The sequence below is a fragment of the Chrysochloris asiatica genome, unplaced genomic scaffold (genome assembly GCF_000296735.1).
Source record: "Chrysochloris asiatica unplaced genomic scaffold, ChrAsi1.0 scaffold00138, whole genome shotgun sequence".
Taxonomy (NCBI): domain Eukaryota; kingdom Metazoa; phylum Chordata; class Mammalia; order Afrosoricida; family Chrysochloridae; genus Chrysochloris; species Chrysochloris asiatica.
Genome location: NW_006408656.1, coordinates 2,163,280 through 2,176,547, shown reverse-complemented (window position 1 = coordinate 2,176,547; position 13,268 = coordinate 2,163,280).

Below are 13,268 nucleotides of genomic sequence, written 5' to 3'. Positions count from 1 at the left end.
ATTTTTTTTACCAATGAAGAAATATAGGCTCAGAAATAAATAACTTGACCAAATCACACAGCTAGTATGAGATTCAAATAAAATATTTCTGAATCGAAAGTGCTCTCTGTGCTCTCCATCCTCTTCAGTTTGTGTTCTGCAATGCCATAAGCCTGGTGTCATGCCATTTTGACTCCATACCTTGATTCTTGTTAGGGTAGATGTAACAGATGCAACAGACAACCACCAGATGTCATTTCTTAGCTCAATCACTGAGATCACAGCGTCTTCACATGAAACAGATTTATGTTTCACATAAGTGCAATGTTAATATTTGTGGTCAGATGACTAAAGAATCCAGATCTGTTCATGCTGTGGTTCTGTCATCTTGTGGCCTCAGGTTGTCCAGGTGTCTCTCAGGTAGCAGATGGGGAAGAGTGAGCATGCAGAGAAGGCACATTCACTCTTAGCAGCCAAGAAGAAGTACATCACTTCTACTCATGTTCTATTAGTTAGAGTCAGTAACATGCCCTTACCTAGCTGCAAGGGGGCTGGAAAGGGAGAGTTCAGCTATGTGCCCATTCCACTCTGTCAACAGGGGTTTGAGAATTCACTCTAGACTTGGTAGAGTTGTGCACTACTCACAGTTAAAGATCCCTGGTTGTAAGGTGAATAACCGATTGGAACGCAGCTAACTAAAGTGTTGTGGGAACGGGGAGGAGGTGGTGGGTCACAGACTGATTGGTGGTAGATTCTCAAACTTAAGCTTTTCTCTCAAGATAGTGTTATTCGTCAGTTGCAAAGGGACAGATATTGTATGAGATCACTACTATAAAAAGTCAAGGAAAGGTCTTCATTCTATAGCAAACATTCTATGATGGTTACCAAGGGTGGGAGGGAAGGGAGAATTATTCCATGGGTAGAGAGTAGAATGAGAAAAGAAGAAAAGGGGGAAAAAGGAAATTTCTTTTTCTCCATATACTAGAAATTCAATAATGTATGCTTATTTTCTCATTTAGACAAACCACTGGGAAATTTCCTGCAAATAATAAAATAAAAAAAAAAGAGAAAATAAGGTAGGGGGAAAAGATAGGAGAGAGAAAAAAAAAAGTTTTGGGAATTGATAGTGGTGATGGTTGTGCAACACGGGTGTGGTTGGTGTGGCTGATTGTAAATGAAAAATGTTTGAAATGGCAAATGTTTTACTGTATATATATTGCTACAATAAACCCTCAAAAATAAAAAAAGAGTGTTAGTCATATGCCTTAGCTTCTCTGTTTTGAAAAGTCTGAAAAACTTTATGCTATCACAAAATAAACAACTGTGTCATATTCACAATTTAACTGATTTCATGCATTTACCAGTTTTTCTAAGTAGCCTTTCTAAGTTTTTCTAAGGAGCTTTGGGAGCATAGTTGGACTGCTAACCACATGGTCAGCAGTTTGAATCCACAAGTTGCTCTGTGAAAGAAAGATGAGTCTTTCTGCTCCTGTAAAGATTTACAGCCTCAGAAACCTTATACAGGGTTGCTATGAGTCAGAACTGACTTGGTGGCATGCAGTAACAGTAGTAGCATCCCTTTTCTGGCAGTTGTAAAATACTTATCTTTGGGAAAGCATGAACCCTATGCTCCCCTAGTCTCCCCAAAGTTATGGGAATAGAGGGAATCAATCCTTGAGTTTAGAAATGCAATTAGGAGGCAGCTAGGTCATCTTACCTACTAGAGAGGATGCAACACAGTGGACGGATTCAAGAGATATGTAGGCTTCTAGGGAAAGATGGCGGAGTAGGCAGATGTGCTGAGCAGATCATCTGCAACAAAGACCTGGGAGACTAAGTGAGACACATACAGTTTGTGATCCTGGAACACTGAGCTTCAGATGATAGAGAGGTGGATTGAGTGCATACTGGAAGAGAAAGTGGAACAAAAGCAGCAAGAAAAAACAAGACCATAGGTTGGCTTGGAGCAGCATGGCCATCTTGAGCTTTTGCAAGGGACTGCGGATACAGTGGCTTGGAAGCATGGGATGTGGCTGGAGGTTGGTGGCAAGGGGGTGTGTGGGTCTCTCTTGCTCCTGGGTGTGTGGCCAGATACCACCTCACCAACCCAGCAGTCAGTGGCACCCCCTTCTGTGCAGCCTCTGTAGCACCTGACCTACCACCCCTGTTTCTGGAGGCACGTGAACCTGTTCTGAACTATGCTACACAAACAGCAAACAGCTGTGTTCACACTTCTAGTGTCTATCACATCCACGAGGAGACAGGTGGGGAGCTGGCCTGAGAACACACCAACATACAATCATCAGATATAAATACAATAGCACAATGTCTGGGAGAAAACAGAATTTCAGCTTACATAAAGAAACAAGATAGTGTCTGAAACAAGTGACCAAAATACAGAATCAGACAATATAACACCAGAAATAATATCAGAACTAGTTGATGAGGAATTTAAAAGAATGATTTTGGTATCTTCAACAGATTGAGAGAATGATTGAAAATACTGCAGATGAAATCAAGGAAAACAATGATAAAACTTTAGAAGAATTCAGGAAACAAACTGATAAAGTACATGAAATCATTCAAAAACAACAATCAGAGATAGATAATACATTGGAAGGGCAAAGAAGTAGAACTAAATCAATGGTAGGCCAAATTACTGAGCTTGAACAAATCTTTCAATATTCATTTACTAGAAGAACACTCAGAAAAAATAATTTAAAAATTTGAAGAAAGCCTAAGATATATGCGGGACAGTATCAAGAAGAATAACTTACATGTGAGTGGAATTCCAGAACAGGAAGAGAGAAACAAAACAAACACCAAAAAACATAGAGAAAATTGTCCAAGAAAGATGAGAAGATAGTCAAGAAATTGAACAAACTCCAAATAGGACAGACCCCCAAAAGAAAGTCATCAAGACATATTATAATCAAACTTTTGAGGAATGAAGGAGAAGGAAAGCAGGGTATTTTGATTTTTGAGGTAATCATTTTGATGCCTGTAAATTTTGTGATCCTAGAAATAACTGGGAATCCTGGTGTGGTGTTGTAGGATCAGCACCAGACTACTAGGCATATGATTGGCAGTTAAAACCCACCAGCCACTCCTTGGAAACCCTATACAGACAGGGTCACTGTGAATCAGAACTGACTCAACAGCACTTAACAATAACAATTACAATAGTTTAGTTTTTTCTTTCTTTCTTTTTAAATTGTTACTTAATAAGTGCTACAGATTCTCTCCTCTCATCTCTTATCCAGGGATAGGACGAGTCATGGCTGATCTCAGGTTCCTGATGTGGGCAGTTGAATGGATGGTGGTCCCTTTCTGAAATGGAGATCTTAGCAGAAGAAGCAGATTGGAATAGGAGACAGACAGTATTATACTCATTGAGAGCCTCAGGGGCCTCCAAGTCTCCATTCCCTGTAGTATAGAGCTCAGGATTCCTGGGCATTCTTCTGTAGTTCTGGACTTGCTCTTAAGGGAAAAGATGGAAGGTGGCTCAGAAACTGAGAAGCTAAGTACCAAGACAGGAACCAAATGTAAATAAAGATTATGTGTATACATGAGGAAGCTTTGAAAAGTTCTCGGCAAAATTTCATAACCTTTTAATCAGATTTTTTTCCATGAACTTTTTGAAGTCCCTTTATTCAGTGAAACCTGTGATAGCCAGGACTTGAGGGACTGCCTTGTATCTCTGGGACTAGCAAGGTTTTTGCTTGTAACAAGATGCTGTTTTAGCACTTTCCTATCGCTTGGTTTAGTGGGAAATATTGGTGTTTTCCTTTTCTGACAGGTTCTGGCTTCCATAGGTTTTACTGTATATATGAATGTATTAGTACCTTTAGGAGCAGGGTAGGAATTACAAAGACAATAGATGTTTATCTGCATTGCACATAATGCATCTACATTAATTAGCTCACATAAAATTCAGGGAGACACCTCTAAGTCCCCGCCCCTCTCCTAATTTAGGAATCACCCCCACATCCTTAGTTCCTGTTGTATAAAGTTGGGCTGGCTATAGTTGAAACAACTGGTTGGCCTCCCCCTTATCAGTTCATGGTGACTTCCCTTTGTACCTGTGTTAGCGTTGTGAGGAGGGAGCAGCTGTTGAAGGGCAAGAAGTGGGCAGAGATTGGCTTAGTTTGGTCTCAGGAGACGTCCTTGCCTGTCTCTATCTGGGTCCCTCTTTCTATCTCTTTCCACTCACAGATTGTGTGGCATTTTGGAGGGTGGAGTGTCCCGGGCACCTAGCCCACCACTTTCCTCCCCAATCTGGCCCTGGGCAGAAGCCACATGGTGCTGGCCATCAGTCTGGCCCTTTGCCCATCCATTACAGCCTCAGCTGCCAGTCTGGCACAGTTGCCAAGAGAACTAGGCCTTGCCATCTTCCAATTCTGTTCCTGGGGCTAAAGTGGCTGAGTGTCAGATGGGAAGAGCACTGCCAACATCCCTAGGTGGTGAAAAGGGGAGTGTCTATGCCTTGAGGGGGACTCCTAAATTGCTAGGCTACAGAGTTGGAGGTAGAGGTGGAGGAGCAGCTTAGGGTGTGGATATGTAGAGGGTAGTGTTGGAAGGAGACAGGAGCAGTTGCTCTGGTGTAAAGGGAGACTCCCACTAGGTCTTTGGAGACAGTACATTGTCTATGCGAAGCATATCCCCAGGTAGAAGTGAAGGCAGAGGACTCAGATACTGTGGGGAGGGGCCCTCAGCAGCAGTGCCAAGGTGAACCTAGAGTGAGTATTACCTCTAGATATATGAGTCTATCCCATGTGGGAATGACAGCTGACAGACTGCTATTAGGGGATGGGTGAAATGTGGGAAGAGAAGCATGGGCTGAAGCATGGTCCCCTTTGATTCCCCAGTGTAGACCAATTAACTATCTGCTATCTCAGGCACAGGAGTTGCTACATACATGGGCTCTGCTTGTGGGTGATGTGCACCCTTGGTTTTTATAGTAATGACCTATTTCTGGGTATAGATTATATCTATGCATGATCATAGAGTGAGAGATGGGGGTGAAAGGTGGATCTTGGTGAGTGTTATGGCTGTGGGAAGTGCTGGACATGCCTTGCTTTTACATCCGTGTGAATTGTATGTTCAAGTATGTGAATCCCCCCCCCCGGGGAGATGTTGGGTGGTGAGGGGGTGGAGAAGTCTGAAGAAGATGGAGAATTTATGAGCTGCTTTTGTCAGGAGACAGTCGTAATGAAGAAAATTCAATTTTCTGCAGCTCGGAGAGTCAATATGTTAAATCTCAGAGAAGCTGTGGAGTGACAGCAGAATGGCAAAGTCAATGGGACGTGTGTGTGGGGGAAGCCGTCTATCTGTGTCTGCAGTGAGGCCGCCTCCTCTCTGTACCCTTGAACTACAGCTGAGGGACAAAACAGAACCGGATACTTGAGTTCCTGGAATTGCTTCTTCCTTCCTTAGTCATTTCAGTGTCCATCTTGTCTTAACTCCAACTTATAGGGAGAAAAAGACTGTTATTTCCCAGATTTAAACCTACCCTAGCACCTTATCAGCGTAGTGGTTAAGAATCAGGCTGCTAACCTCAAGGTCGGCAGTTCGAAACTACCTGCTGTTTCACGGGAGAAAGATGAGGCTTTCTGCTCCCGTAAAGATTTACAGCCCCGGGAAACCCTGTACAGAGTCGCTATGAGTTGGAAACGACTTGACTCCGCAGTACTTAACAACAACAAACACTTAATCAGTAGGAAGTCCTTTCTGTAGTCTAGCCAATAGGCCTCCCTTTTGCTGCATTTACTAATTTCAGAGTAGGTCTGTATACAGCCCAAAGTGATTATTAGGAACATGCTTTTATTTTCTTTTTCACTTTTCTTTTTCCCTCAGCCTCTGTGGCTAGCTTCCTATCTTCCAGCAAGTTTCAGCTTTTCTCCTGCCAGTCTTCATCTCCTCCTTTGAAACTTCCTATTTGCAGAGGCAGGAAGAGTGGGGATCTTGGGAGGGAGGGGAAGCTGGGGATTCCTCTGTGAGCCACAGTGTCACCAGGAGCTGCGATTAGCCGAGCTGCTGGCTGTGTAATTGGTGTGTGTCCGCGTCCCGGGGGTCTGGTGTGTTAACAGCAGGTCCCTGTGGTGAGTAACGAGATCGTACCCATGGCTGGTTGCACACGCTAATTAATTAGTGCTCCTCTGGTGTTGTGGAATGAGGAGGAGTTGGGGGAGGTGGCAGTGGGGGTGTCTCTGTGCCCTGAGAACTCAGCTCTTCAGAGCCTAAAGGTCACCTAAAGTCTTGTTAGAATGGTACCTTCAGACTGGAGTACAGAGTTAGTGGTCCAAGAGTGAGGTCAGATACCTGGGAACCCTGACTGAAGAGGTTATGTGTGTGTGTGTGTGTGTGTGTGTGTGTGTGGTGGTGGTGGTGGTGGTGAGGGGGGTGGTATAGCTGCCTGGTTTCTTGGTAGGGGGTATCCTGGTGACCTGGGTTGGGTGGAGGTAGATGGCAGGGAGGACATATCTCCCAGCTTAAAGAGGTCTCCAGATTTGGGGCCTGTATTACTGCTTCCTGTTTTAGGTAACCCAGAGAAGAAAGGGAGTAGAATGGGAAGAGGGCATTTCAGACTCTTCCAGCCTCATTCCTTTCTACTGTCCCTCATCTTATAAAGCCTAGCTTTTCACTCATTCAGCCATTTACAGTGTATATACCTCTGTATATACCTCCAAACGAGTCCTGATGTAGTGCTGTGGATTAATGCGCCAGACTGCAAAGTCGTTTGAATCGCAAGGTTGGCGGTTCAAGCTCGCCAGTCGCTCCTTGGAAATCCTATACAGGGTCGCTATTGGTCAGAATCGACTCTATTGGCACTTAACAACAACATACCTCCAAAGCCATTTAACACTGTGTGTACAGAACTCCAAAGCACTCCCGCACTCACCTCACTTTAATAATCCCCCTCCCCTGTACCTCCCATGCAGATACCGAGACTCCTCATCTCTTGGGTAGACTTTGGAACCTAAAAGCTTTTTCTGAAGCCGGGTATCTGGAACTCAGATATTTGAAAAATACCATGGAGAACCCGGAGAAGTAGGGAGAGGGAATAAACGCTGGCAGAGAAGCCTACAATCTCCCAGGATAATATGTTCATATTAGCAATTTTAGTAAGAGACAGATTAAGGTGAGAGGAGAAGAAGAACTTGCAGTGAGCGGAAGGGCTCCACTTGTGTTGGATACAGGGAGAGAAGAGGATGAAAAGGGACTCTTAGAGAATCCCTTTCCCTTGAGTGTTGCTCAGCAGGAAGGATGGAGAGACAAAATAGAAAAAACAGGAAGAAAAGGAGAACACACTGTGGTGGGGAATCTTTGGCTTCTGTGTGGAGGCCCGAGTCCCATTTCTGCACACCGTAATTGCTAAATTACCCGCCATCTGCTCTGCTCTTAGACATAAATTATCTGCGAGGAGAAAAGACGCACAGGCTGCGCACTCTTCTTCCCCTCCCCAAACCCGCGCTAGAGCTGAAGGGGAGTCTTTCCGAGAGCCGGGTGGAGAGGAGTGGAGGGGTATTAGTGGGACGACCAGTTGAGCAACAGCTTTTGCCTCGGTGGGGACGGGGAGTAGCCTGGATTGACCAAATACTACTAGGCCTTCCGGAAGTCCTTGGGTGGGTGGGTGGGTAGGTGTGTGGGGGGTGAGCAGTGGGCTGGGTTTCCCTGAGGCTGCCAGAGGCCTCTCAAGAGTAGGTGGGGCTTTCCTTAGTGGGCGGGGCTTTCCTCAGGTGTGACTGGATTCCAGGAGGTTTTTCCCTGGTCATCCTCCCTGTCTCCCTGCTTCTGCCGCCCCGCTCAGCACTTTGCTTGCAGGAAGATGTCGCTTTTGTTGGCGCTAACACCTGGCCCAGTGTCCAACTAGGAAAGGAGAGAAGAGGGCGGGCAGAGTCGTGAGGAGAGAGAAAAAGGGCAAATCCACCTTACACTCTGCTCTGAACCTAGCTCTTCCTTCCCTAGGCTTTGAAGAGTGGGAAGATGTGAAGGCAGAAGTAGGAGAAATGATTGGAAATGGGACAACGGGCACATAATGAGAGCACAGTGCTAGGTGGTTTAGTCTAGGAAGTGAGCAGGATGGGCCAGGAGCCACAGAATAGGCTAGGTGGGTAGGGTGGAAGGTTAAGGTGGAGAGTGAGCAGGGTGGCAGGTGGGCAGGAGGAGGGAGTCAGAGGGATGAGGGTTCCGACTCATAGGGACACTGCACAGGGTTTCCGAGGCTGTAAATCTTTACGGGAGCGGAAAACCATCTTTCTCCCACGGAACAGCAGGTAGTTTCGAACTGCTGACCCTGAGGTTAGCAGCCCGATTCATAACCACTACGCTACCACAGCAATGGTAGATGGGAATTCAGAGCTGCGCAGGTTGGTGAGTTGACTGGATGGAGAACTGGAGGAAGGCTAGAGTGGGAGAGGGGAGCATAGAAGGCAGTTCTGAAACAGTTCAGATCCTGGAAGGCACTTGGGAAGACAGGCAGAGCAAGGAGGCATGAGGGTCCTCACAGGGTGAGACTTCCAAAGTCACGTCCAGCTCTGAGGCAGAGGCCTGACTCTGGCGAGGAGCTGAGGAAGCCTCCTAAGAAGCAGAGGTGGGGATGAGAAGATGATGCTCCTCTTCCCCGTCCTAACCCAAGACACCTGCAGGGGTGTGCCCATCAGGGTGGGGGCGGGCTGGGCCTCTTCCCAACTCTCTGAGTGTAGGAGCTTATGGGGTTTCTTCGGAGCGATTGTTTAGTATTCATAGGGCGACGCAATCTCTCCCACATCTGCTTAGCACAGCAAGTCCTGTCATATAACTGTCTCCCGCACTGTCTGTCCATAAAGAATGTCTCGGAATTGGTGTAATTCAGAGAAATTAATGACGACTTTCCGCAGGACGGCTCCCTGGGGGATGATTAACACTTCATCGTCCATCTGATGCGTAGGGCCCAGCGCTCCATCGCGAACATTTGGGCCGTGGCCAGCCGCATTAAAGGTTATTACGGAAAACGCGACCTGCAAACGGCGAGAGGCATGATGGACCAGGAGGGGCGGGGGCCTAGGCCTGGGGAGGGACGAGAAGAGTCAGATTCAAGCGGTCCAGCTCAGAGATCAAGTTTCCCAAGGTGTGCGCAGACTTTGAGGGTCTGAGGCTGAAGGAGACTGGGTTTCCTGTGTCAGCAACTATAGGACTGGGAGGAGGTTGGGGAAACTCCTTATCTTCACCTCCACTACAGCTATTTGGGGAAAGGAATGGGAACACTTTCCATGGGCGGGCACATTGCTCTGGGGAGCTTTCCCTATCTTAATTCTCACAACACTACTGGGTAAGTTATATTTACCCTTACCCTAGTTTACAGGTGATAAAGTGGAGGCTCTGGTAGCGTAGTGGTTACGAATCGGGCTGCGAACCTTAAGGTCAGCAGTTTGAAACTACCAGCCGCTCTGCAGGAGAAAGATGAGGCTTTCTACTCCCGTTTTACACCCTTGGAAACCCTGTACAGGGTTGCTATAGGTCGGAACCGACTCGACGGCACTTCACAACAACAAAGTGGAGGCTCAGAGAGGTTAAGTGACCTGCCCAAAGTAACACAGCTTTTTAAGAGACAGAGGTAGGCTTTGAACCCCAATCCATGACTCCTGAGCTCTTGGACTTTTCCACCATATCACTAGGGTATAAGGTTTTACTCTTTTATATATTTGCCCCAATTTCTGGTGCAGGGGCTGTCAGATAGGTACTACAAACATAGTAATGTTTGTTGTATGACAAATGAATTATCTTTGTAGGTTCCATTTCCATGGTCTGATCCAGGGTCCTTCTCCAACACCATAACGCCAATGCATCAATTCTTCTATGGTCTTCCTTATTCATTGTCCAACTTTCACATGGATATGGGGTGATTTTAAAAATACCACGGCTTGAGTCAGGTGCACCTTAATTCTTTGCTCTTAAACACTTTAAAGAGGTCTTGTGTAGCATATTTGCCTAATGCAATAGGTCACTGGAGAAGAATATTGAAAGTGTCATGGACTTCCAAAAGAACAAACAAACTTGTGTTGGAAGAAGTACACTCAGAATGCTCCTTAGGAGATAGGATGATGAGATGAGACTTTGAGGGACCAGTCCCTGGAGAAGGACATCATGTTTGGTTAAGAGGAGGGTCAGTGAAAAAGAGGAAGACCCCCAACGGGATGGATTGCCAATAACAACAATTATGAGGATAGTGTAGGACCAGGCAGTGTTTCATTTTGTTATGCATAAAGTTGTTATGAGTTGGAAACCACACAATGGCACCTAACAACAACACCCAGGGTCCTAGAAAACCTAGTGGCAGGGAAATATGAGGATACGTAAAAGAGTATTGCTACAAAATCATAGAACTTTTATTAAACAAAAATATCAAAATGTGAAGCTGTTGTTTTTTGACATATCCTTCCTGTAGGTCTATATACTTATGAAGGTCATGTTTCTATTTTTCTAAACCTTCCCCAAAGAATTCTGAGCTCTTAGATTTACACCACATCAAAATGGCAGTGTTGGCATCCCTGAGGAATGCAAATTGTGTTCCTTTTAAATGTTCTTTGACTTTTGGGAACAAAAAGAAGTCTGAAGGGGCAAGATTAGGACTGTAGGGTGGATGGAAATTCTCCTAGAGCAGCTCATGTTACCCTCAAAGAATGAGCAAGTGCATTGCAATGATGGAAAAAAATTCCTTGGTGTAACTTTTCTGGCTTTTTTCTCACCAATGCAGTTTTCCATTTTCTTAAAACTTCTTTCTAGTAAGCACTCCAGGAAAATGTATCAAAATTACCGCTTTGGGATCACCATAACCTTCTGAATGCCCTCTCTGCCCTGAATGTAATTGGCCCAGCAGATCCTTTCAGATGTCACTGTTTTGATTGGACTTTGTTTTTGAAGGTTGCCCTAATAGAACTAAGACAAGAGTTATTACTGAAAGAACTTGTTGGCAGCCATTCACTGATCACAGAGACATGTTTAAGCACATTTTGGTTAGAATAAAAGTGTGCATGTATGCACTAGAATCCTAGTAGTAATACTTTTTGACTTACCCTTGTATACCAGTATAACAAAGGGGTTGCCGTTTGTGTCAGGAGACTCTAAGTAGCTCTCTTGTGGGTTTCCATGCTTCTGCCCAGACATTCTAGTCTTCTAGAATCTAGAAGACTAGACTCTTGGTCCTCAGCAGAAAGGAATAGAGACACACATGTACAAGTGTTTGAAGAGTGTATGAGTATGCATGTGTCTGTGCATGTATGCATAATTTTGAGTGTTCATGCATGTCTGTAAATATGAGTTTCTGCGTACAGTATGTGCCTTGGTATGTGTTGCATGTGCATGCAAGCGATTATGTGCATATATGTGTACTTTAAGGGTATGTGTGTGCATGTATACACACTCACACACAGGGGACTTACAGCTGACTATGTCTTTGATTTGCTCAAATCTCTAATAGATAGCAGGATGTGGTGGTGTGTGGTAGAGTGGAAACAGGAAATCAGGAGAGAAAGGCTGATTCTGACTGGAGTGTGGGGGGTGATCAGGCCTGAAAAGTGCCCTGCCAGCATGGTGTCAGGGTCCTGGGTCCTGGAGGCCTTTCCTTTGAGTTAGAAGTGATAAGGAGTACTGCTTGATGAAGAGGTGGGGCCAGGGTGGCAGGGAGGTACCTAGACATCTACTCTCTCCTTCCCCTACCCCAAGTAACTTTTAGGTATTATTTTCTAACTAGGCTGAAATTCTTAACTCTAGGTTCAACTCACTGTGCCTTAGGCTGGTAGAACCCCAAGAAGTCTGTGTGCATCCTTTTGTCTGTGGAAGGACCATAACTACAGTGAAAACTTATGTGTCATCAGACAAGGTCCCAAACAATTCAATTTCCTTATCTCTTGGAAGTCTCTGGTAAGGCTATGTATGCATTCTTTTTTTTTTTTTTTTCTTCAATGTTTTATTGTGAATTATGTGATAGTTTACATGGAGAACATTAGCTTTACATTCATCCTATCATATATCCTTTCATTGCCATGGTTGCAATCCCCTCCATGCATCATCAACCAACCAAAGGGTATACTCTGCAAGCCTGCTTCTCTCCTTCTCTGTGTCTAAAGTCCCCAGCCTCTCCATGGTCTCTGCGTCCATCTCTGGTGTCACTGCTTCTCTGGGTAGGGTCCCGCTCTCCACTCTTCTCCTTTGATGATCCCTGTGTATGCATTCTTACTGAATTTCACACAAGTTCAGTCTTCCTGACCCTTTGGAAAGTTCTTCTTTGTGTTTAACTTCAATTCCTCTTGTTGTACTTGGTGCCCAATAGGTCTAAATGGAGTTTGTGAAACTGGAACCTGGAGAATCACAACCCCCAGCTGGGAAGGGAGTAGTTTCTCCTAGATGGAAGAGTAGATCTGAAGTACAGGGATGCTGAGAGAATGTGAGGTTGAAGTCTGGTAGGTCACAGATGTGTCCGACCTCTTTTTTGGGAAAAGAATGAAAATCAACAGTATAGTCCCAGAGAAGGGAGTTCAGAGACCATCATTTCTAACCCTCTCACTCTTAGAAACTGGAGCCTGAGGTCTCTGAGCTATCCCTTTCTAGGTGTTTCTGGTCTAGGGGTTATTCTTATGCCCCATTTGGAAGACTCTAGATTCTGCTCTGACTCTCTAGGCTTGACGAGGGTGAAGGGACAGAGGGAGTAATTCAGTAATACTTTAGTCAGGTCGGGGTGCTGCCTCTCCCCTTGTTTAAGTCTGCAGTGATTCCTGTGGCTTTCAGCAAACCCAGCCTTCCCAGTTGGTCTTCAAGGTGGTTCTCCCACTGGCACCTGTTCTTTCACCTCCTCATTCTTCCCACTCAGGGCCCCTGAGCTGGTCTCTTAGCTCCCCATGGGAAGCCATCCCAGTATGCAATCTTCTTTAACCCTTCTCAGCCTGAACCACCTTCTTTCCCCCTCTTCCTCCAGATCAGTCTCGAAACCCTTTGCAATATTGCCCTTTAGTCTCTTCTTCTGGGAAGCCTTCTTTGACGAAGCCTCCTGGTTCTGTATCCAACATTTCTTTTATAAACCCCTGCCATGGTACCTGCTGTTGTTGTTAAGTACCGTGAAGTAGGTTCTGACTTATAGTGACCCTGCACAGGGTTTCCGAGGCTGCAAATTTTTACGGGAGCTGAAAGCCTCATCTTTCTCTCATGGAGCAGCTGGTAGTTTTGAACTGCCCACCTTGAGGTTAGCAATCTGATTCGTAACCACTGAGCTACCAGAGTTCCTGGCAGTCCTATTCATATTCCTTTATTTCCTG